We start from the raw sequence: 24,891 nt of genomic DNA on the forward strand, positions 1-24,891 counted from the left end.
GGTGGGGCAGGGAAGGAAGGGCGGCCCCATCTCCGCCCCCCTTCCCTCCCTTTATCCCAGTGGGGCCCAGACCCGCGCAACCAGGCGGGGAGGGGAGGTGGGCTCGCGATTGGGTTGCGATCTGGAGCGGTGGGGACAGGTCAGGTAATTCTGCCGACCGTCAGGGATGGGAGAGTGGGGAGGACGGGACCAGCCTAGCTCAGAATGGGTGTTTCTTGAGGCCTCTGGGGCTGTTTTCTTTCCAGGAACCGGCGCGTATTTCTGCAGTGAGACCCTAGGACGGACATCGGCGCCTTCAGCTTCCATGGAGTTGCGATTTTGCTCTTTCCAGGGAAACAGTGGCAGGGTGTTTGCTGCTTGTCGGTTCCTGCGGATATCCTAGGACATTCCACTGGAGGCTTGGACTGCATTTAGGAGCCCCTATCCCTTCCCTGTCCACACTGTTAGTGAGCAATTTCATATGTTTGCATTTAGACCCATAGACTCAGAACGACTCATCACACACACAAACATCGTGTACACTGACACACTCACTCGCATTCACACACTTAGGTATACAGCCTGTTCCTTGCTCTGACCCTGTAACAACGCTTCCTCCTCCAGAGACTTTGAGATAGAGTGAGCGATCCGTGTGCACCATTCATCCATGCTCCCACCTTGCCAGTGTGGCTGGCTTGTTCTGGAAGGGGCTTAAGAGGAACAAGCCCCAGCGGTGCTTCTGGCTGTGACTCAAGCCCCCCTTCTGGGCTCTAACGCCTCCAGCTTCTTTGTGGACCGGACCTGACTCTCCAGGAACCTGGGAATCCACTGTTTCACTCTATTTTGGGACAAGAAAAAGGGGCTCTTTGGGGCCGCTTCCTGCCTTCCCCTCAAGTAGGATCTCCAGCCTGCAGAGGGTGCCTAGTCCTTCTTTGCCCAAGAACCAGCCCAAGAAGCCTTTCCTCTGTGCCTGGGAAATGCAACCTTTTACTGTTAGCATGGCAGGGTGTTGGTGCTGAAGAACCAAGCAGCGACCCCTCTTGCAGCTGCCATGTTTTGACGAGGGGCTCTAGGGGTCCTGCTGCTTTAGGGTCACATACTTCCACTTCCTGATTCACTACTGTGAGCTGGTGAGATGCCTAGAAGAGGAACAAGCGTTCAAAGTGAAAGTGGGCACATTACCGGAATAGTGCTGGGGAGAGTGCTGGATTCTTTTCCACCCTAGGCTGACTGGTGAGAAGCCAGGCTTGGACCTGTCCTCTGCTCCTAGCTTGCACATTCAGCCCTAAACTCAGAGCAGCATGCATACCACCCCCCCCCACACACACACACACACACCCCCCACCATCTGCTCTCTAAGGCCCCTGGGCTTCCTGCAGGGTCCAGACCAATGTGGCTGGGCTTGGGCTTTTATCTGTCCTGATCCTGGGTTTGTCCTGACCAATGTAAGTGTCGCCCAATAAAACCTTCTATGACCACCACACCAGCCACCCCCCGCCCTTCCAAGTTTGCCCTTTCCTTCTTGACTTTTTAGCAGTTCTGGGTAAATATTGATTTGCCCCCAGTTTACCTTCTCCCTGACTGGTCATTTGCAGACTCAGGAACTAGCTTCTGTAGGGACCTGACTTTTCTGTTCCTTTCTGGCCCTTTCACCACCCCCTTTCCTCCCTCCAAGTGGCATTGTAAAACTCAGCGACAAAGAGACAGAGTAGGGTTCGAGGCCCCTGTTCCTAGGGACTTGAAGGCGGTTTTACATACGGGTCAGACACGGCTGGAGGCCAAGGTCAAGTTGAAAGTTGCAGTCTAGCCAGCATGAGAACTGCCATGCAAGCGTGGAGACCCAGGCAGCAGCAAAAGGCCCACTGCCCGCATGCCCTCACGCTTAATTTTCTCTCTCTTTTTAAAGTTCTCGGCTCTGACTCAGTTCTGCTGCCCAGAATTTTTTGGTGCCTTCGTGGGGTTTTTGGGGCGATGTTTACCGACTCTTCTCTGCCTCCGCCCTACTCAGCCAGGGCTTTGAGCGTCTTCGGTTTTCCAGCCAGACCCGGAAAAACGAAAACACAGCTTGGGGAGCCCCCACTAGCCTGCGCCTGTGCCAGCTCACCTCTGGCCATGGCGCAGCTGCCGGTGCACACCGCGGCCAAGGCCGGCTCCACATTCTTCCCTCCCCCTTCCACTTCACCGGAGCCCCGAACCCTGCGCACAGAGAAAGGGCCTCAGCTCCACAGACGACTGGGTCCCTCCTCACCAAAACTGATGAGACAAGATTTCATCTTGTCGGCCGAGGAGCCACAAGCAGGTTTGTCTGGAAGGGATGGTACTGGGGGAAGGCTTTGGATTGCATCTCAAATTAAGCTTTGCTCCTTAAATGTGGTTCTCTCGCCCAGAAAGAGCTTGGGGCCTGAATTATTGAGATTTATGGTGCACCTTTAGTGATCAAATTTATCTGGGCTTTTTTTAGTTCCCCCATGTTAAAACAATAACAACAACAACCACAAAAACAAAACAAAACAAAACCTTCTCAAAACATGCTTGCTTAGAAGAACGCACCCTGCTTGTTCGCTTCTTGTCTTGGATCTCAATATATATTTTTATTTTTCTAACAGACAGGTCCATGGCGTCCTGGCATGCCCCCACTGTTTTCAAATGTCTACATGTCCTGTCAGTATTGAGTTGTAGCCACCAATCAGTGGAGGTGGTTTATAGAAGAAGAACAAGCTCTGAATAATTTTGGGTCTGAGTTTCAGAATTTCTACTCGCTTTTAAGCAAGAATAATCTTCCTTCCCTGTCTTCTGCTGGGGGAGATAAGACATTTCTTAATGGTTCCCAATATAATTTCTTTCCCTGCCAGGCAGCCAACAAATTGACTTGCTGTGGCAAAAGAAAGGTTGGAGGACAATTAAGGCGACTGTGCTCTGGGAAGCAAGCACAGACCCTCCAAGCGTTTTTCCTCTTTTCCCAACGGCAAGGTCAAGATTTGCTTGCCTGCCAAAGTAATGGATCCTGACCTTCTGAGCTGTCTGTCCCTCTGATTTTTTGTTCTCCAGGCTCAGGAATTCCTATAGGATTGCATAGAGGCACCATCAACCTGACAATTTTATATTCTCAGACTCCTCATGGGTTAGACTGGGGAAGCCAGGGCACCCACTAGGATCGGCCGGCCGCGGTGGCACCTTAGGCATGACAGCCAAGCAGAGTGCTGCATGAGTAGAGGTGGGAGAGGTGGGAGAGGCTGCAGTCATTTCCCAGGTACTGCGTGGTGCACCGATTTCCCCAGAGGAGCCCTGAGAGGGCAGCGCAGGAAGGACTGGAGGGTAGTTTCTGCAGCAGGGCCTTTGTTTAAGGAATTACCAGAGCATTTCTCAGTGTTCCAAAATGCCTTGGCTGACAAGGCTTCTTACCTCCTGGGATAGACCAGGGTGCCCTGCAGGGTTTGGTTGCCCAAAAGCTTCTCACTGAAGAAAAAGACTATGGCTCGGTTTTTCTGGTTGGGGGACTGGATGCCAGCCTGGTCCATGGGGCTCTGGGCTCCCAGCGTTGGAGGAGAAAAGGACAAAGGGAAACCAGGTTTTAATCGAGTTTGATTTTCATTAGCAAATGAAATTTACCTGCTCTCACTTTAACTCCGAGGAGGCTGTCAGTGCTGCTCCCTGGCACCATTTCTTTGCATTCATCCAGCATTAGGATAAACATTCCTTGGTTGGTTCTAAAGACACTTTGTATTTAAGGATATTCATGTGCTTTTAATGTATCCAAGCAGCTTTACAAGCCACTTTTGCAGAACATCTTAACCCACTCTCTCCCACCCTAGGTGGGCTGGGGCACAGAGATAATGTCAAAGGAAGAAAGATCCAGAGGAAAAACTGGTTGAGGGGCTGAGGAGAGAGAAAGAGAAAAAACAAAATCATCAAACAGTGTAGCACCTCTGAAGCCAAACTTGAGCAGATCATTTGGGAAAGGAGCAAGTGGGGGACTGCTCTGCTTACGGAGGGAATTTTGAGTGTCCCCATCAGGTGGAAGCTGTACCCTCTTTCTTAAGGTGAAAGGGTTGGTAGGTCCTGAGATCTGGGTTGAAGTTAGCCAGTGGACAGGGAAATAGCGCATTGAGTCACTCACTCAAGCTTTTGTTCTAGATTTTTGTGCATTTGAAACAATAATAAGGCAGTAAAAGGCTTGAGGCTGTGGGGATAGTTTTGGGCTACGGTCACTGTGGTGACCAAATGTTAACATGGTGAAAGTGGAAGTGCAAAGTCCAGGAAGATCCACAGGGACCCCCACTTTGCCTTTAAGATCCCTTCATGGGGTGGATCTGAAGGACAGCAGATTTTTGGAGGAGCAGCTCTCCTGCTGCCTGTAGAGTTCTTTTTTTTTTTTTTTTTTTTTTTTTCCCCCAGGTACCACAAAGCCACTAGTGCACAGGGCCTCAGAAAATACGGCAGGAGCTCAAGGAAAACTCCAATTTGAGTACAGCCCTGCCCTGTTTCCCCCAGAGAGTCTCTGAGCAAGGAGATCTCCACCCGACACACACCATTTCAGAACAACCAGGTTCCAGACTCCCATGAGGAGCATCCTCCACTGCAAAGCCTTGGCCAGCCGCGCCTGGACTCCCCAGAGTTGGCGCAAACTCCGGCCTCCAAAACTCGGCTCTGGGAGGCCTAGGTGACTCCGAAGCCGGCAGCGGCCGCGGCCGCGGCGGCGGCGGCGGTGGTGGAAGAGCTCTTTCCTCCGACAGTGCCTCTGATCGCTCTTCACTGGAGCTGGAGACAGCCTTCGCGTAAAGGACCGGAGGGTGAGTTAGAAGCAGAGGGAGCTTGGAGAAGGGCTCGGCCGGAAGGAGGAAATGTCTTCTCGCAGTGCGCGGCCAGCCCGCGGGGGACACCGGCTTGCTGGACTGTGGGGCCCCTGCCACCCAGGGAGTGACCTGCGGGTCACTCAGCTGGGGCGCTGGGCGAGCGCGGGACGGCCCGGAGAATTCCGTCCGGCTGCGACGTGAAGAGGACGAGGGGTCTCTGTACCCGACTCTGCCACTGGCCCAAAGGAATTTTACCCTTGGGCGCCCACCCCCGCCCTAGCTTGATGCTTACACCCGCAACAAAACAGGAAACCAGGACTGGGCAGTTCATTCTTTAAGTCAACAAATACACTGAAGACTTCGAGCGTTTGAAGGAAGTAGGGGGTTTGCACGAAAGCCGGACTCGGCTTTCTCGCTGAGAAAGCAGCGCAGGCAGCCAGGCGGCCTGGGCCCGCGGGGGTCCATCTCGCCCTAGACTCCTAAGAACTCCCACGGCCCTGTTCCCAGCTGCGAATTCTTAATGCACAACGCGACGGAGGGAAGGAAATTCACCAGCGCAGCGACGAGGAAGGGGAACTCAGGACCCCTTCAAGTACACACTGAGGTGTGATCAGAGTTTTATGGGCACGTTATATGCTGTAATTATAACGATGTGTGTGCCTCGATATGCACGCACATTCACGCATCAAACGTGCGTATACACACAGAGTGAATGTGCGCATCCAATGTCATGTGGGTGAAATACAGGCATCATAACCAGCCCTACGAAAAAAAATTCACCCTGTCGGACCAGCCTGGTGACATACTTCGCTGGCGCATCTCCTAACTCACTTTTCCGACCACTCACCATTCCCTCTCCTGTGGCTTTGTAAATACACCTGTCCCCCGTGGAAGGTGAGTCCTGGACTGGCGTTGCCCGGTTCACATGTCCTCCCCAGAACCTCCGTCTGGCTCCAAGGACCCTAGCTGAGCGGGTTTAGAGCACCCGGCACTGTTCAAGGAGGAGCCGCGGTTCCTTTGTCCCGTGGCTCCAGCCCCGTTCCGCCCAGCTCTCAGGGAAACGAAGCGCTCAGTACGAACTTCTGATATTAGTTTTTATGGGTATTTACACTCTGGTGAGGGGAGCTGACTACGGAAGCTCCATCAATCAGCCCCCAACCTTGGGTTTAGATATTCAGTTTATGGGTTGGGAGAGGGAGTTTACCGGAAAGAAAGCATCAGGGTTGGCCGCTGACTCCAGAGAAGTGAAAAGGGAGTAAGGTCGTTTTCTGTTTCTGGAAATCAAGAATTAGGAATGGGCAACTACAGGTGCTAACCAACAGACCACTTTTTTGTTTTTTGGTAGCCCTTTGGCAGGGATAGTTTTTCCACCTTTGCCCCACATAGTTGTTTTTTTTTTTTTTAATCCTTTTATTATGGACTTTGTCAAACACACACACAAGCATAACAAACCCCTATGTACCCAGCTCCTAGTTTTGACCGCTATTATAATTTCATCTTCAAATGTTTTATTATCCACTTCCTCTCTCTCTCTTTTTAGTATTTTGAAGTAAATCCCAGATAGTGTCACATCATTTCACCCCCACCATAGGATTTCGAAGATCTGTTATATTTCAAGATTGAGCAAAAGGACTTGAAATGGGGTTATTGCAATGAAACTCTAGAAAAAACCTGAGGGTTCACCCAGGAGTAAGCTGGACAAAAGAGGGGTTTGAGAGGTAGACCCATCTTGCCTAAAAATCTTGTCTCATCTTTCTAAAAATTACATATGAAAGAGGAAGATTTATGTTACCTTTTTATATGAGTGAATTGTCCTTTAATAGAAAATTTCTGTTGCTGTGTCAGAATTATGGGGGAACACAAAAAACATACCTCAGTCCTTAGTGTGTCCTAAATTGACATATATTCACTTATTAGTGGGTAAATGACTATATTCCATTTCAGCACAACTCCTCCCCTGGTAGAAACTCAAAAGAAATTTCTAATGATTAAACTAGGAAAGTTTGCACTGAATTGATGGCTCATCAGAACAACTGCAGTTTTCAGAAAGAAATTCGATGCCGAGCATTGAAAATATCCCCCTAGCAATAAGGGATTTTTAAAGAAAAGAATGAATAAAGGTGTTATGGTTTCTTTTGTTTTAATCTGGTAGTCTAATTTACAATGAGCATGATTCTCCCCATCGAACTCTGAAAGTGACTTAACTGAAAGCCTTGGCGACTTCAGAAAGCAAAACGGTAAAAACAGAAAATAGCACACTGTTGAATTTGACAACTTTTACACTACCCGGCTGCTTAATAAATTCTGACCCCACTTGTCTGAGTTGATACTGATCATCTTTTCTATGGCAGTATTTTGTATTTGGGTTGTTTATGGTTTCTTAATTAATTTTTTTGAGTAGTGATTAAATATCTGGGATGCTTTTACACTAAGCATATAAATTCTCATATAAATTCTACATTAAGCATATAAATTAGAAAAAAGCTATTTGATGAAACTCATAAGAGGTATGTAAATTTAAAAAGAGAAGAAAGTGTGTGTACATATTTTACAATAATCTCGAATGACTCCAACTGTATGTTGCAGAAGCCATGAGCTCTCTGCCCACTGTCTGTGGGGTATCAGCAATATCGACTCCTGCCAAGCCTTGGGCACAGTGGTGGGTTTATGGATCCTATGTCTCTTGATCCTAAGATGGAGTTCACTACAGGGGTGAGGGCTTGGGTCAGGGTAAGGGTGGGGACTGTAGAAGTCAAACAATTCGGAGGAAGAGGGAGAGGGGAAGAGAGAAGCCACAGACAAGCCAGGAGACAAAGAGGAAGGGAGAGATGGGAGGGAGAAGAATAAGAAGCAATGAAACTGTAATTCTCCACAAATATTTAAGCTACAGCAGCTCAAAGACGGCCTGTTTTTAAAGCTTAGCAGAAGCCCATTCTCTGCTGAAGCCTGTTCTTTGCGGAAGCCTGGCTGGGGGGTAGTGGGGGTGGTGCCGCTCTTGAGTCTTCCTTGCCTTTTAGGTCCAAGCCTCCCTGTGATTTCTGTAACTGCTCAAAAACAACCTGGGCTTTGAGAATCTGATTATTGTCCGGAGTTAAACGCAGGCTCGACCTTCTCCCCATAGAGAGTCCAAACACGTGAATTCCTGCTGCTATCAGCTTCAGAGGCAGAGGTCGAGAGCTGAGCTTGGGACAACCCTTCAAGCCTGCTAGCAATTACCTGCTCTCAGCCACTTTTTAAAAGGCCATATTTCTTTACATTTCTAGGATCTAATGTGAGGTTATGTCAGGTCATGGGACCCTAGGCTGGTGCAAAGTAATTTGATGTCACCAAGAGCAAGCAGACTCGTTTGTCACCCTGAGGAATAGAAGTCCGCGTGATTTCTGCTGGGAGCAGAGCAGAGTTGATTGGCTGGGGGTGTGGAATCCAGCCAGGGGTCCAGTGTGGGCCTAACCAGGTGAGCTGGGAGGGGACTTTCTGGATCGTGGTGTGTGTGTGTGTGTGTGTGTGTGTGTGTGTGTGTGTGTCTGTTTGTCTGTCTGTCTGTCTCAGGTTGAGAGGATTAAGGGATCAGCTGTGCTCCAAGCACACACAGCAGCCCATTAGAACTCAGTGTGGAACCTGGACTGATCCAGGCGCTTGGATCCCAGGTTCACTTGTGATATGATCCAGGTCTCAGTTTTTCTGAAGTTAAGTCTGGTTAGCCCAGCTGCAGTCCTTTCTTCCCCTAACCCTTACCCACTGCTACTTTAATAGTCTGTAGCTGATTAAATAAAACATAAGGGAGTCTTCCTACCTGAGGTTTATCCAGTCATTAGGTGATTGGTGGGAGCACAGAAGGAGTCATAGCCTTTGTACCCCTTTGGGGAAACACTTCTGTGAGTGATAAGAGATGGCTAATGTCTCAGTGAAGGGTTTCAAGGCATTTGCTAGAATATCCTCTTCCACCATTTCCAGTTCTTCCATTTTTTCAGGGGGCGTTGTAGGTGGTCGTGTAACAAAGCCAAAGAACAGGGTCCCTTGAGCCTTCATTTGAGAATCAGGGAGAGTGCAAATCCTGGAGGAGTATGGGTAGGCAACTTGATGGGTAAAATGAAAAAGGAAGAAGCTGCTTCCCAGAGGCTGGGCCGATCAATGCTAGTCCCAGGGACTTGAGCATGACAGGGTGGGGGTCCTTCTACAGAAGGCCTGGAAAGTCTATCAGTGGAGCTGCCTGTGGGGGCTCCACAATGTCCTGGGATTAATACATTGAAATGTGGAACATGGTTCCTTGGCCTTCTGTATCATTCCCAAAAGGAATATACTGGTGCCACTCTTCCTGACAATTTTAGGATGATCTAATGCCACAACTAACAGACTGAGAGAGCCTGGGCAACATGGTGAAACCCAGTCTCTTAAAAAAACACACACACAAAAATTAGCCAGGTGTGGTAGCATGTGCCTGTGGTCCCAGCTGTGGGAAGGCTGAGGTGGGAGGATCGCTTGATCCCCAGCAAGTCGAGGCTGAAGTGAGCCGTGATAGTACCACTGTGCTCCAGCCTGGGCAAAAGAGTGGGGCCCTGTCTAAAAAAAAAAAAAAAAAAAAAAAAAAAAAAGACAGAGAGGAGAACTCAGACTCAGACTCAGTCAAAGTGGTCAGCAAGGAGGCATGTCCCTACAAGGGGGGACCCCATTTGAAGCAGGCGAAGGCATCCAGTAGAGAACCTGCAGTGAGCATCTCCGAGGCACATGGGGAGGCCTGCACAGACTTCTCCATCTTTTGGCCATAAGGTTCGCAGGTGCTGGCGGGGCCAGAGGAACTCAGATAAGAGCCAGCTCTCTATACGTGGCGCTCATTTCCATGGGGTAGTGAGAGAGGCCAATCCTTCACAGAAATTAGAATCTGGATGCAAGAAGGCAGCCAGGATCAGGTCTGGCCGGAGCCCCACGGCAGAGATAGGGAAAATGTCACCTTTGAATCCTAAGAAGCTAGGCTCCTGTGCTCTGCCAAAGGCCCGGTGGGCAGCAGTCTGTAGTTCCAGAGGTTTTGCATGCGGGTCTCTGGCCTCACTTAACTTCTGCAGCAATCTGCTGGTCCCCAGAGCCACTCAGTACCCTTCAGGAGAACCTACATATGGGCGCTCCAGGGATCTGCCGGCCTTAGGATCAGGAGCTCCAGAAAGGGTTAGATGGGAATTCAGAGATCCTGGGCCGGGTGCTTTGGGTGGGCAGCTAGATCTTTCTTTCAAGGTGGAAATTGCGCCTCTGCCCTGGGTGGGAGCCCAGCCCCAGCTCTGCAATCATGCAGGCAATAGAGTAAGCACTCCACTGTCGACGGGGAGGCCAAGGAGAGAGAGGCTTCTTTTTGAGGCCTCCGACCCCCATTCAATCCAGGAGGTTGCAGTCGCTGTGGGCGGCGGTGGAGGATGCTCGCAGGACACCGCTGTAGTTGCGACCTCTTCCCGCTAGATGTCTTCCCAGTTAATCGGAATTGAAGGACGCTGTCTCTGCTCCTCGGGCCGAGACTCGGTTTCCCCTGCTCCTTTTTGAAGTCTGGCGTTCCTCTGTGAAAGCTGACTTTTCCCTTTTTTTTCCTATACTCCCCTTCCCGCCCTGCGCTCTAAATCCTGGCTCTGGAAATCCACCCGAATCAAATGCTGGCTCCCTGCGGGCCCGCGTCGGAGCGGCTCACGCCATTGGAATCTTTTTATGACCTTTGATGTGTTTAAATAACATGGCAAGTCTGAGCACACACCTCGGATTAAACTTTAATCGGCTGCAGTCAAGGTCGCCCAGGTGGTAAACGCGTTTCCTTCGACGTCTCCTGGCAGACGCTGCGGGGTCCAAGGTCTGGGGAAAAGCCCTAGGCCCCTGCCATACCCTCCTGCCTCTGTCAGGCCTGGGTGGGGGCCAGGCCCAGGGCCACCCCATCGAGTTCCAAAGAGGACTAAGGAAATGGGATCGGAGGTAGACACCCAGGGTGGGCTAATGACCTGAGCACAGTTTTTATAGCTACTAGACAGAATAGTTAAAAATTCCAAGAAGCACTTTCAATTTCCCCTGACTCCAGAAAATAGTTGAGGGTCTACTCATGGTCAGTGCCTTACTGCCTCCTCCCCATGGCTCTGCTCCCCTAGGGAGAAAGGGGGTGCTGGTAATGATGGTGTGGCCAAGTTAGCTGATTGTTTTTAAGGTCGCCAGACCCATAAACTGTAGGCCAGGATCTAGAACCCAGGCTAAAGCAGCCTTTCTGTGTGTCAGGCTAGACGAGGTTAGCTTCAGTTTTATCTGGGCTGAGTCACTGGGTCTGAGCATATCTTTCTGAGCCAGTATACCTGTCATGGAGAATTGTCATGGGCAGTGTTTAGGAAAAGCTCCAAGAACAGGGCAGCATGTACAGTGAGAGCTACCACTGTGCTTTTAAAACAGAGAGAATGTACAAAAGAGCTAGAAGGACAGACAAGTCATCAGTAACAGTGGCCACCTCTGGGAAGAAGTGGTGTTCAGAGAATCTGAGTAGAGAATTTTTTTTTCTATAAAATCTTTTGTTTTGTTTGTGAAGAGAACCAATTGCATCTATTAGCTATTGGGGTTATACTTTTCAGAAAACTGGGTACCCTATGTATCTCATGGCCAAATATTCCTTTGGGGAATTTCCTCCACACATTATACCAGACTTGGATTCAGGGGAGAACACTGAAATAAGTTACCCCAAGGCTTCAATCTTTGTCTTATGGACATCATCTCAGATTTCCATCCCCTGGGAGAGGTTCTCAGGCCTCTCTCTCTGGGCTTACCCCTAACTTGTAAATGAACATGCCAGCCAAAGACATAAAGCCCCAGCCATTCACAAAAGAGAACTCCGTTGTCTCAAAACGAATTAAAGCCTGATATTCAATTTCCCCCCAATCCCTGAGTGCCTAGGGGTTTGTAGAAAAGGCCCACAAATGACCCTCCAGACCAGAGATTCCCACAGTCCCTTGACATGTATATTTGGTTTGTCAATTCTTGTCTTGAAGACAGTATCAAGTGTCTTCAAGGGCCACATACTAGACTGACCTATTGATCTCTTGACTTAGAGATAACACTATCACTGTCTAAAATTAGTTCTCAAAGTGCTTCTTCATGGCCTTCTGGGGGCTGTTAATACTCTTTATCTTGATCTTTGTAGTAGTTACACAAATGTATACATATATAAAATTCAGTGAACTGGGGGCTTAAGATTTGTATGCTTTGCTATACGTAAGTTATACGGTAATAAAAAAATTTTTAAGTGTTTCCTCCTAACAACCTGTGAAGTTGGTCCCGAGGTTATTATAATCTTCTCCATTTTACAGACAAAGCAACTAAGACTCAAGGGAAGCTAGAGTCCCAGGCCTCTGTGGAAGAAAATAACCAGCCAGAAACTAACCAGCAGCTTCTTCCTCTGGGTCTTGCTGCTTCAATATCCAGCTTTCTTTTCCAGCAGATTTTTCAGGTGACAGGAGCCGGCTCAGTATAGAGACGCTCTTTTCAGAGAGATTGTGAGGTAGGAACATGTAGTCTGCGTCTTCTTCAAATTTTTTAGTCTTCGAGTAGGGAGAGAGTCAGGGAGGGCACGTGCCCAGAGGGTGTGGGGTCTAGAGGGCCCCACTTGTGTGCCTCTAATGAGGAAGAGGGCCCTCAGGGCTTGGAACATATTTTCTTCTCCTTATTCTAGTCCTCCAAGCCCACACGCATCTGAGGCTCAGGAGACCTCTCCAGGCGACCGAACCCTCCCGCTGAAGTCCCTCACTTCTGCCCCGTTTTTTCTCAAAAGCACGTCGAGGTGGGGTGGGGGTGTTCTGAAATAACGGTGGCTGCAGTTAGATGGCTGAGGACACAGAAAGCGGTTGTTATTTATTCCAGGCACCGTCACAAAAGGCTTCCAAAAATATCGAGCCGAGATATTTTATTATCCAGCCTGTCTGCAGCCTGTAATTATGCGTTCAAGATGTTTAATGTGTGCAAATGCATTAGCCGCTTTCGCTGGTGAAAACTCTAGCTGGGGGCGGGGTAGAGGCAAGTCTGGAGATAATTATGTCGTACAGTCGCAAACATTATTCCGTTCTTACTGTAAACGGCCCCGGCCACCTTTACGAGAAGCCAGGAAACTGAGAGTGACTTCGCAGCGTTTATGCGGGCAAACTGAGATCTTTTTGTTTCTCTCCCGGATTGTTCGAAGTGTCTATCAGGCGGCTTCGATGCCAGGTTCAAAGGCGCGCCAGGGAGAGGGCGCCCCGCAGAGGAGCGCAGCGGAAAGGCCCACGCAGGTCCCCGGTGCCCGCGGCCCTCGAAGGCCGGACCCTGCGTCTTGGCCAGGCACTGAGTGGCAGCTGAGACTGGTGGTCTGGAGCTCTCGCGGCCGCGGGCAGGCCCCTTCTTGGGCAGGGTCGGGCATTCCAGCTGTCCAGGGCTCTTCGGCACCTTCCTTCCCATCAGGTCGCTCTTCCCCGCTCCCCAGACTCGACTCCTCCGAAGCTGCTCCGGGTTGAAATGTGACCGCTAGGCCGACGCCCTGGGCCCGCGAGCAGTTCTCGAAAGGTGCGGACTGAGCCCTTCCTGGGGTGGGGTGCGAGTTGGCTTTCGCAAGGCTGACCCAGGGTGAACTTGCTATTTCGGTCCCGGGTGCTGCAGGGCCAGGAGAACAGCTGGGATGGGGGACCCCCGCCTCCACCTCCGGTCCGGCACATCCGCGCCCTGTCAGGTCCCCCTCCCGCCTCTTCGATGGCCAAGGCGTGCGCCAGGGCTATCCGGGAACCTTGTAAGGCCTCGTGCTGGCACCTAACCGCATTCGACACACACGCACCTCGGCCTCCTCCTATGTAGTCTGCGGCCCTGCCTGCCAAATGAGAGTGACCAGTGCAGGGACAGATGGCCAGGCTGGTGGCCGACCGCCTGAGGGACAAAGGCGAGCAGCAGATTCACAAGACAACAGCAGCCCCCGGCTCCCCGTATTTCCATTTCGCTCAGGCTTTTAGGACAAAATCAACAGGGCCGCAGAGTGGTGCAGGCTCTCACCTCGGGTGACAGCCTGGAGAGCCACTGGTTCCGCGACCCTCAGCATGAAACTCCACAAGGGCGGCCCTCCAGAGGCAGGGGAGAGGCTGTTGCCGGCGCCTGCCCGAGGGCTTCTCTGTGGGAGGAGGGCAGGCACCCCACTTGAGTCACTGCCCGCGCCCTCAGTGTCCTCTCCTTTCTCTTTAGAAAAAGACTGGATTTTAAAACTCGTTTTAGGGCGCTGATTTAAAACCAAACCAAACCAAACTACTGGGTGCTCGTGGGGTGGTATGGGACATATTTAAAAAAACTTGTGTGGGATCCAGGGTGCATTTTCTGGGGCCTGGCAGCGCTGCTGCAGCCCCAGGGCATGGAGAACAGGCGGGAATGGAAAGATCCGGGAGGATGATGAAACCCCAGGGAGGGAAACGCTCACACAGAGAGGAAAAACAAAACCCACTAGACGTGATTTGTTCCTGCTCCAAATGAATCATCTAAAGAGAATCCCTTTGGGCTACATTTACTGGGGCTTAGGGTCTGGGGCGCTGAGATCCACCAATGGTGGGGGCAGTTCCCTGAAATCTGCACTCCCAATCTCCCCCGTGAAGGTGCAGGCTGTAGCTACAAAGGGAAAAGGAGAGGAAGAGGCTAGTAGGATTCCTGGGTGGCTGCAGCCCCAAAGTAAACCCCATGCTTTGAGTGCCTCTGCATAACAAAGTTTCCCAGGCCCTCCAGACTTGGAGGGGGGTGGTTAGTTATGCAGCAACTAGTCGTTTGGGAACAGCAAGACCCTGGCAGGAGGTGCAGACTAAAGCTTTCAGGTTCCTGCCTCTTGTTCTTTCCTCTCCCGTGTCTGCCTTTCTCTCTCCCACCTTTCCAGAGAGTCAGGCCTCCAGGGGCAAGTGGCTTTGTTCTGAGGCCCTACCTGGATGGGCCAGAGAGACTGGGAAGTTTAAGGCCAGGTCTCACTCTTGGTTCAGATGTCAGACACCTCAGAGGTGGCTATAACTTAAAGCCTGCAAAAATAAACTTTAACCACATTCGGGTATCCCCCAAGCCTATAGCTTTGAAGGCCTAAAATATACGATCTTTTAACTTAGAGGCTGCTGGTTGCCTGAGAGGCTGAACAGAATTTCCTAAGCAAGAGGGGACAGGGAAAAAGGCCATTGTTTCTGTAGATATCCAGGTTCAGTTCAAAATCAGGGCTCACTGAAAAGGGCATGTGTCTGTGACTGCTCTCTTGAATGTAATTTTTGTGTGTCTCTCTCTCTCTTGCTCCCATAGAACTGTGCCCTCACAGCAATCCAATGTTTGATTCTCCCTATAGAAAGCAAATCTGATCGGGGTCTTCTTTACTCTCCTCCTCCTTCTCTTCTGTTCTGCAGCCCATTCAAAAGAACCTGCAGAAACACAGAGAGACCCATGAGGAGTCTCTTGCCACTGGGACTAACTCTGCCTGGGATCCAGAGACCAGAAATGGTGAGTGGTTTTTCTTCAAAGGCTGCTTGGGTCCTGGGGCTGGGATTGCCTGCACAGCCAGAGGGCCTCCCTTGCAGCTGCACCCAACCAGGGAAAGGGGTGGAAAGAGTTTTTGAAGGACTCCAGAAGATGGTAAGCAGAGCCACCTGGAAGACCTAGATTTCTCAACTCTACATCTCCTGGAGGAGGGGTTCTCTCCTGGGAGTGATTGGTGCCAATTCCAGTTTCCAGATTTGGTTTGCCTGCCTAGGAAAATTGGAGCCTCATTTAAATCTTTTCCTAGAAGTCGTATGCTCATTCTTTGGTTTTCTGTTTTCTATTAGCCAGAGACTCATGTAAGATAATCTATGTTTCTCCCTCTGACCTCTGAAACATGTAATTTGGGGGAGATACTGTATTTAAAATGCCAGTCCCAGTAATGAGCCCAGCTTAGCAGTGTGAGCTCCCACCCTCCCCTTAATGAACAGAGCTGTCGAGAAATAATTTCACTTTGATCTAGTTTGTGACCTGAGTTCTTGGCTTAAAGAAGACTGGGCAGCTAATTGGATTCTTCAGTTGCCTTTAATCTCCACCTCAACACTTGGAACCTGACCAAGCTGAATTAAAACAAGTCTGATAAACAAGATGTAGCTGGCTCCCAGGTTAACAGCAACAAGAAAATCCCCACCACCACTGTGGGGTTTAATGATCACAGCGTGGTTGGCACCTCACAAAAAACATGAAGCTGTAGGCCCGCAAAACCTGCAGCACGGAAGTCTTCAGAATCCTTTCCCCTCCCTCCTAGCCCCCTGGATGTAGCTTAATTAGAAAGAGAAGGAGGGGTAGTGGGAGATGGGGAAGAAAAACTTACAGTTGGTGAAAGAATCAGGTTGGGGGTTCATCTCAAAGGGAGGCAGGACGTTGAGGAGACTTTGTCCCTGGGAGAGGAAGCAGGCCGAGCCTTTGAGGGCTGGACAGTAAAGATTGCAATTTGAATTTCCAACTGTGTTTCAAGAATGAGGGGATGCAGGAGGGAAATAGGATATGAGGGGCAGGGTTATGCAGCCTGGCGGGCTGGGAATCATGGATTGTATTTAATCTTTTCAGATGCCAGGGTTTTGTGTTCTAGAAGCAAAGCAGAAGGAGGAAGGAGTCTGCTAGACCTCCCCATTCTTAGTATGGGGCCTGAGAAGGGATTCTCTTGGACTCCCCTCCGGATGCTCCTGTCTGCTGTCTGCCTAAGTGGCTGGAGGAGTTCTGAGGGAATGCTTTCTCCAAGGCAGCAGGGGTTTTCTCTAGGCCAGGATTTCTCAAACCTCCGCAATATTGATGTTTTGGGCTAGATGATTAATTCCTTGCCATGGGGGCTGTCCTGTGTGTTGTAAGATGTTTACCAGTATCTTTGGCCTCTACTTATAGATGCCAGTAGTGCCTACCCCAGTTAAGACACCCAGAAAAGTCTCCAGACATTGTCAAATGTCCCCTGGGGGGCAAAAATTGCCCCCACTTAAGAACCACCAGTGTAGACCTCTGTGAGGCAGGCATTTCTGGGAAAAAAGTGTAGTGCTTTCCTTGAAATGATCTTTGTATAGTTTCAGAGAGCTAGGGGAGCAGGGCAGGGTACTCCCGCTCCTTCTTTGAACCTCTCCAGCAGGGCAGATCATGAATTCCTTCCCAGGGCTGTCTTGATCTCCTTATTGAAGGTGCTACACTTTCATTAAGCCTTTGAGCAAGGACTTTGAGCTTCCAGGGCATACAATCCGAATCTTTAGATACACTGAATCCAGGACAGGTGTGTGTGTGGGTGGGGAAGGTGATGGGGGGCTAGGTGTATATATGGGTCTGTCTAAGATAAATGCTAGGGAAAAGATATCCAGGCCTCACCTTTTCCTGTAGCTTTGAAAGCTCTTTCTTTGGCATACTTGGCCTTGAAGTGGGAAACAGCTGGGTTTTTGTAAAACGGTTGTTGAGGTTATCAGGGAATGGAAAGCCTATTACACATATTGAGGTGAGAGGTAGTGTCTAGGATGCTGTTACCAGATTCTCATGCAGTAGGTGGTCTTACAGCTCCTACCCATCTCTTCCCTCTAGCTCTGACTCTCAGCAAGCTCCACTCACATAGGCTTTCTGGAAACTGTTAAGATCCTAGAAAGTAGGAGCTTGACATAATTTATTGAACACTTGGTATTACTATTATAATGCTGACGGAAAATATTTTAAAAATAAGAGGCTGGGCATGGTGGCTCACGCCTGTAATCCCAGCACTTTGGGAGGCAGAGGCAGGCAGATCTCAAGGTCAGGAGTTTGAGACCAGCCTGGCCAATATGGTAAAACCCCGTCCCTACTAAAAATACAAAAATTAACTGGGCGTGGTGGTGGGCGCCTGTAGTCCCAGCTACTCAGGAGGCTGAGGCAGGGGAATCATTTGAACCTGGGAGGCAGAGGTTGCAGTGAGCCGAGATCATACCACTGCACTCCAGCCTAGTGGACAGAGTGAGACTCCACCTCAAAAAAAAAAAAGAATTTTATTACAATCCAGACATCTCAACCGGATCCATCCACCCTTTTCTGTCTTCTCTCTTTCTTTCTCTCTCTTTCTTTCTTTCTCTCTCTCTTTCTTTTTCTTTCTTTCTCTCCCTCCTTCCATCCCCCATCCTTCCCTACCTCCTTTCTTTCCTCCCTCCCTCTCTCCCTTCCTCCCTTTCTTTCTTCCTTTCATTTTCTTTCCAGAATATGTTCACATAGAACACAAATGAAGGATGGTAAAGATTAAGAGAAATTGATTAATTGACAAGGACAGTTCTATCAAGTTTGCATTGCAATAATAGCAATGACAATAGAGTTAAGTTATGTGACCCTTATATATATTTTTCACATCTAGAGTAGGTTATAGCCACTTTGGGCTAGGCATATTTAGCCAGATGAATTAAGCTTTAGGTATTTGACTAAAATCACTGGTTGAGTGCTTACAGAGTGTTCATCACTTTACAAATGTTAACTCATGTAAACTGTTGAACACCTCTAGGAACTGTTATAATCATCTTCATCTCACAGATGGTGAACAGAGGCCTAGAAAGCTTAAGTAACTTGCCCAAGGTCATCCAGCTACTAAGGGACAACACTAGGATTGGACTGAGGCATTGGATTTAGGGTCCATATTTTCTTTTTTCTTTCTTTCTTTCTTTTTCTTTTCTTTTCTTTTTTTTTTTTTTTTTATACAGAGTTTCACTCTTGTTGCCCAGGCTGGAGTGCAATGGTGCGATCTTGGCTCACCGCAACCTCCGCCTCCCAGATTCAAGCGATTCTCCTGCCTCAGCCTCCCGAGTAGCTGGGATTACAGGCATGTGCCACCATGCCTGGCTAATTTTTGTATTTTTAGTAGAGACAGGGTTTCTCCAAGTTGGTCAGGCTGGTCTCGAACTCCCAACTTCAGGTGATCTGCCCACCTCGGCCTCCCAAAGTGCTGGGATTACAGGCGTGAGCCACCTCGCCCAGCTGGGTCCATATTTTCAACAACTAATTTCTGCTGCCACTTGTTAATATGCTGGGTAGGGACAGTGGCCCAGGGGACAACTGTTGAGGAGGTGGGTATCTCTAAGGGTGTAGCCACTGCTCTGGAAGCCTCATTCTGAGCTTTGGGGCCGGATTCCTTGTCCACAGTGTGTCTATTAACATAAGCCTTTCTGATAATTGAAAGTAAGTTATGGGAAATGTAATATATATCTCCGGTATTTACTAGCTTGGGAGCACGGGAGACATAATGAAGGAGGGAAGTTTGTAATTGTAGAAAAACATCAGTTCTAGGAACAGAAATCAGTGGCAGCCAGAGACGTTCTCCCCAGGTTTCCGGCCCTGCTGGTGGCCCCTCCACCAGGCTCCATACAGGCAGGAACCCCCAGAAGAGGAAAGGGGCCTGTTATAGGAGTCATCAACCTGTCACCACGGCTAGGGTGAATATGGCCTCTGAGTTGGGGGGAGGGGGGAGGTTTACTCTTTAGCACCACCAGCTGCAGGGATGGGGAGGGGCTGTGGAGGGTGGTGTGGGGAGGGGAGGCTGGAGGTGCAGCTGGCCTTCTCTACCCACAGCCCACAGCCTCCTCTGAACAGATATTGGGCCAGTAAGGTGCAGTGCTGCGGTGCTAGGCCCTGGACCCACTTGGCACTAAGATGAGCATGGTGGTCCTTACCCTCAGGCAGCCTTCACATCTATAAGAATGTGCATACATGCGTGGGTTTGCGTGTGAGGGAAACATGGAGGGTGACACAGCTACGTAAATGATTGCACCGAAGGGAAGGCTGAGATAAGAACCTAGGGATGGAGCAGTATGAACCTGGTGCCAAGAGGTGTGGGGTGTCAGGGTCTGGTTGAGGATGGGCAGCAAGGAGGCTGAGATAATGACCTGGGCAGGCGGAGAGGGGCCGTCCCAGGTGGAGATGCAAGGAGGATGCTGGCAACAAGCTCTGGCCCTTGGGCTAGAGGGGAAGGGAGGGTAAAGGAGGCATTGTGTGGCACTTACCAGGTGCTGTGCTCTGCAGGGATGATCTCATCGAACCCTCACAATATCCCCATGTGGTAGGTACTGGTGTTACCCTAATTCTACAGATGAGGAAACAGGCAGAGAAGGTCAGTGACTTGGGCAAGGTCCCGTGGCTGGGTGGCAGAGAGTCTCTGTGAGCTGCTCTGAAATGGTCCATAGGAGGAAGCCCAGCACCTGCAGTGAAACCTGGGAAAGGGGAAACTTACTGGGAGGCTTTGATTCTGATTTGTGGCCTTGCTTGCTTTAAGAAGGTTCTCATAAGAAAAAGCTGCACGCAGCCGGGCGCGGTGGCTCACGCCTGTAATCCCAACACTTTGGGAGGCTGAGGCTGGTGGATCACCTGAGGTCGGGAGTTCGAGACCAGCCTGATCAACATGGAGAAACCCGTCTCTACTAAAAATAAAAAAAAATTAGCTGGGTGTGGCCACGCATGCCTGTAATCCCAGCTACTTGGGAGGCTGAGGCAAAAGAATTGCTTGAACCTGGGAGGTGGAGGTTGCAGTGAGCCAAGATGGAGCCATTGCACTCCAGCCTGGGTGACAAGAGCAAAACTCCATCTCGAAAAAGAAAGAAAGAGAGAGAGAGAGAGAGAGAGAGAAGAAAAAGCTGCACGCGTCTTACATTTCTGTATTTCCCCCGTGCCTCTGCCAGCCCCATCTTAGAAGATATCCGCGAGTGATGAGAAGTCCCCCTCCTCCCCAGGATGAGTGAGAGGGCACCATCGCTGGGGCAAGGGCCCCTAGGCGCAGAATGCACGGATCCGAGGGACACACCACCGGACTGACCTGGGGTGGCGGGCGGGGCCGTGCCGCGAGAAACCGCAGCTCCTCGGAGGAGGTCGGGCTGCGGGGCTGGCGGGGACCCTGCAGGCTGGGCCCAGGTGCGGTGAGGCCTCCTCCCAACCTGGCCGCGTCCTCGGAGTTCGCTCGGGGCTTCGGGTTTGCAGAGCCATCTCCCGCCAGCCCGGCTTGCCCGGCTTGCCCGGGGATGTGGGGGATGTGGCAGGACCTGCTCCGCGCGACCGCGGCCCAGTGCAAAGCGTGATCCACCACCCTCTTCTGCTAGGTGGGAGGAACCTGGGGCTTTGCGCCCCTAACCAGCAGCATGACCCTCGCGGTCAGGGAACTTCTCATCTGTGAAGAAAGCTTAAGAATGACACCACTGATAGGAGCATACGTGCTTGCCTGCCCATAGGGGATAGGAACAAACGAGATCACGTATTCCATGAACAGGCATTTAATGCCCACCTACTGTATGACAGGCACTGTGCTAGGCACTTATCTTTTCATTCTAAAATATTAATTTTACATCGTGTCCTTTTGGTATACTTTATTGAAATACTATGTACAAAAAGTGCAGAAGTCGTAAGATCATCTAACACCAACAAATATTTATTTTCTTTCAACAAATAAATGATTCTGTAAAACTTACTGGCAATGTGTGAGGGTATTGCATGCTGCAATAAAGTGTGTCAGTAAGAGGCCTGTTCTCTACATTTCCTGCTGTTGAGCTGGGATGGATTTATCCCAGTACTTGCTTCTTCTGGGACTAGAGATGGGTTTTCAGTTCCACTGTCACTGAACACCCTGGCTACCTCCTGTGATCTCTCTGGAGCTCCTCAGTAGAGTAAGGCGTCTGGCCTTCACACTAAGGACCCTTCCTCCTGTGACTGATGAGGGTGGCTTGGGTTATTTCAGAAATAATAGGACAATTTGAGTGTGGCTTCTTGTATTTATGATTACTAACACAAATGTTATTCACACATTCATGATAATACACATTTGCAGGTGAATGGCTTTGGCAGACCTGCTGGAAGAAACGTGAGGCCTGCGACTCATCATGAAACCCCAAGAAGGTTTCACTACTTTACCAACTGAAAAGTTCTCATAGGTGGCTTTAGAGAAGAGCCTTTCTTCCTGTGCAAATAGAATCCTTCTACTGAGCAGTCTTCTAAAACAGTCATCTCAAAAATGGAGATAACACTACTCATTTTATGTTTTTTGCAGAAAGCTTTTAGAATAGTGCGTGGGTTTATTTTAAACTGAGAGTTTAATAAAAATTAGCCACAATTATTATTCACTCTGTTACACTCCCCCAAAAGCTTATTTGTCTCCATTCTTGCCTCTTTAAGAAAGGAGGTAGTAGGTTGGAAGGTCCAGCCTAATTGTTATAATGTGCTGCCATGAATTCCAACCTAAAAATTAACAGTAGGAGGTGTAGATCCCTAAGTTTTCTCCCTGCACATTCATCCCCTGTGAAGACAGGGTGATTGGGTAAAGGTCCAACCTCCCTTCCTGGGCTCCCTGGCCTGGAGATGCACCAGGGCACTCCCTAGGGCAACCTCATCAGAAATCAGAATCCTCATCAGCAGACCTGAGTCCTTCAGGCCACCAGTGCCTTCCCAAGGGGGTTAAATGTTCTCTAACAAGGGCAGTGGTAGGTATGGAGAAAACGATGGAGTAACAATTCCTTCCATATGAGTGGAGATTTACAGTTGACAAGGCACTGGCCATTTCTCCATGTTCAGTGGAGTTGATAGGAAGACTTCCCTGGGTTTTGTGTGTTTGTTTTTGTGATGATGGAAGGGTACTGAGTGCAAAGAGCCTTTGGTATTTTGAATGCAAGGTGACTCTGCCTTTGGCTTTGGAGTTACAGACACCTAGATTTGAGCCGCCACTCTGCCACCTATTTGCTTTGTTACCTTCAGCAAGTCTGCTTACTTATTTCTAAACTTTAGCTTCCTCAACTTGAAAATGGATGTAACAATATCACCTAGTTAGCCCATAAGGCTGTTGTGCAGTTTAATTTCTATGATGCAAATAAAGCACTTAGCTCAGTGCCTAAAGTAATGTAGATGCAATACTAGTTAGCTTTCAGTATATATTATCAATATTCTTATATGATTCTCTTAGACATGGCAGAAAAAATTCATTCTGATTTTATAGGTGATAAAACTGTATGGAACTACTGATATTTACTATAGCATGGATGAACCTCAAAAATTATGCTAAGTGAAAGAAGCCAGACCCAACAGACTACCTCTTGTGTGATTATGTCTATCTAAAATGTCCAGAGAGGTAAATTTATGGAGATAGAACATTAGTGGTTGCCTCAAGCTGGAGGTGGGAAGGAGAATTACCTTAAAAAAAAAAAAACCTGAGGGATCTCATGGGTTGGGGAGATGAAAATGTTCTGAAATGGATTTATCGTGATGGTTGTACCACTTGGTAAAGCTACTAAAAATCATTGTTTTGAACACCCTAATATTATAATGTATAACATATACTTCAGTAAAGTTGTTTTATTTTATTTTTTTATTATTTATTTATTTATTTATTTTTTTGAGACGGAGTCTTGCTCTGTCGCCCAGGCTGGGGTGCAGTGGCCGGATCTCAGCTCACTGCAAGCTCCGCCTCCGGGGTTTACGCCATTCTCCTGCCTCAGCCTCCCGAGTAGCTGGGACTACAGGCACCCGCCACCTCGCCTGGCTAGTTTTGTTTTTGTATTTTTCAGTAGAGATGGGGTTTCACCGCGTTAGCCAGGATGGTCTCCATCTCCTGACCTCGTGATCCGCCTGTCTGGGCCTCCCAAAGTGCTGGGATTACAGGCTTGAGTCACCGCGCCCGGCCAGTAAAGTTGTTTTAAAAACCCAAAATATCACAGGAGAAGAGGGGGAATAGAATCTAGGTTTCCTATTAGGTGTTTTTTAGACTCTGCTACCTTCCATTGGGTAGGAGAGACAAGGCAAACAGCAGGAGAGGAGCCATGGTTAGAATCTTCGTTAAATAAGAGAATGGAACTAAGACAATTCAGAGAATGTGGAGGTGGTAGTTTCTTACAGAGGGAAGAATGGAGACAAATAAGCTTTTGGGGGAGTGTAAAAGAGTGCATAATAATTGTGGCTAACTTTTATTAAACTCTCACTGTGTGCCCAGGCACTATTCTAAAAGCTTTCTGTATAAAATACAAAATGAGTAGTGTTATTATCTTCATTTTTGAGATGATGAACTTGAAGCATAGAGAATGTAAATACCTTGACCACAGTCATAAGCTAATACATGGCAGGGTCAGGATTTGAACCCAAGTAGCTTGTTCCAAAGCGCCTGCATTTTACCCTGTTGCTATTAATACATATAAAAAGGAGGAGAGAAATGTCAGGTTTCTGGGCAAAAATCTGGAATTATGTTGTGTGGATTCGTGAGCCTGGAACATTCTGAGACTTTGCTTTAAAAATGTGATGTTGTTTTATGTACAAGTATGAACTACACCACATATCTTGCTGGGAAATGGATTTGCTCCACCACCTATTACATGGATGATATCCAGCATGGATATCATTTTTGTATATGAATATCTTAAAATGCCAGACAACCCCTTCACTTCTGTGTTTGAAGTGTGGCTATGCTCATTTCCCAGAGTATGAACTGAGCTCACATTTTGGGGACAACATTCAGACTGATGTAAACAATCTTAGAGTTACTTGGACCATGTGCCAAGCTCCATTCCCCCTCCCCTAGTCTCATTCCAGGTCCCTCCTTCATCCTTGTGCCCTTTGCCTCATTCCTGTCCCTCTTTACCTTTCCAATGCTATTTTCTCCATGAAATAGGGAGTCTTTCTGGATTGAATAGAAAAATTATGCCTTAAAGAACCACTCTTTTGGTTTGCTGCATTGAGGAAGAATATGTGTGTCACTAGAAGAAAAAAACAGGCCATATCTATACAGAACTTGAAAAGTAATGGATTGAAAATTTCAGTGCTTCCAAGGCCCAAAAAGTATTGCACCATTTTTTCATTTAAATTGTATGAATAGATTAAGTGAAAATAATATTCTCATTTCTTTCATTCTTTTGATTTAAGTAATTTAAAACTATTTGCATGTATAAAACAGGCAATTTGTAAATTTAAGTGAAAGGAATGCAGACTTCTTGGATGCTGTACAGGGAGGGAAAGAGTTTGAAAAGATAATTAACATGGTAATGAAAAGATTAGAGAAAAGTGGTCAAGTGATCACAATCTGGTGGCCTTGGGATGGGGAAGAGGTATAATTTTTTAAAACCTTTATTATTTTGTGTGGGAGGAAATACAAAACTAATGCATGCTCATTTAAAAAGATAATCAGTTTTTGAAG

The 24,891-nt window shown here is 48.6% G+C and overlaps 1 long non-coding RNA gene across 1 annotated transcript; it reads left to right on the plus strand.

Annotated features, from left to right (window-relative positions):
• The first annotated feature begins 43 nt into the window (after window positions 1-43).
• Window positions 44-7,187, plus strand: LOC126951409 (uncharacterized). Its single transcript, XR_007724460.1, has 3 exons — window positions 44-144; window positions 246-2,278; window positions 4,375-7,187. It is a non-coding gene; the product is annotated as an uncharacterized LOC126951409 (long non-coding RNA).
• The last annotated feature ends 17,704 nt before the right edge of the window (window positions 7,188-24,891 follow it).

The sequence above is a fragment of the Macaca thibetana genome, chromosome 3 (assembly GCF_024542745.1).
Source record: "Macaca thibetana thibetana isolate TM-01 chromosome 3, ASM2454274v1, whole genome shotgun sequence".
Lineage (NCBI taxonomy): Eukaryota > Metazoa > Chordata > Mammalia > Primates > Cercopithecidae > Macaca > Macaca thibetana.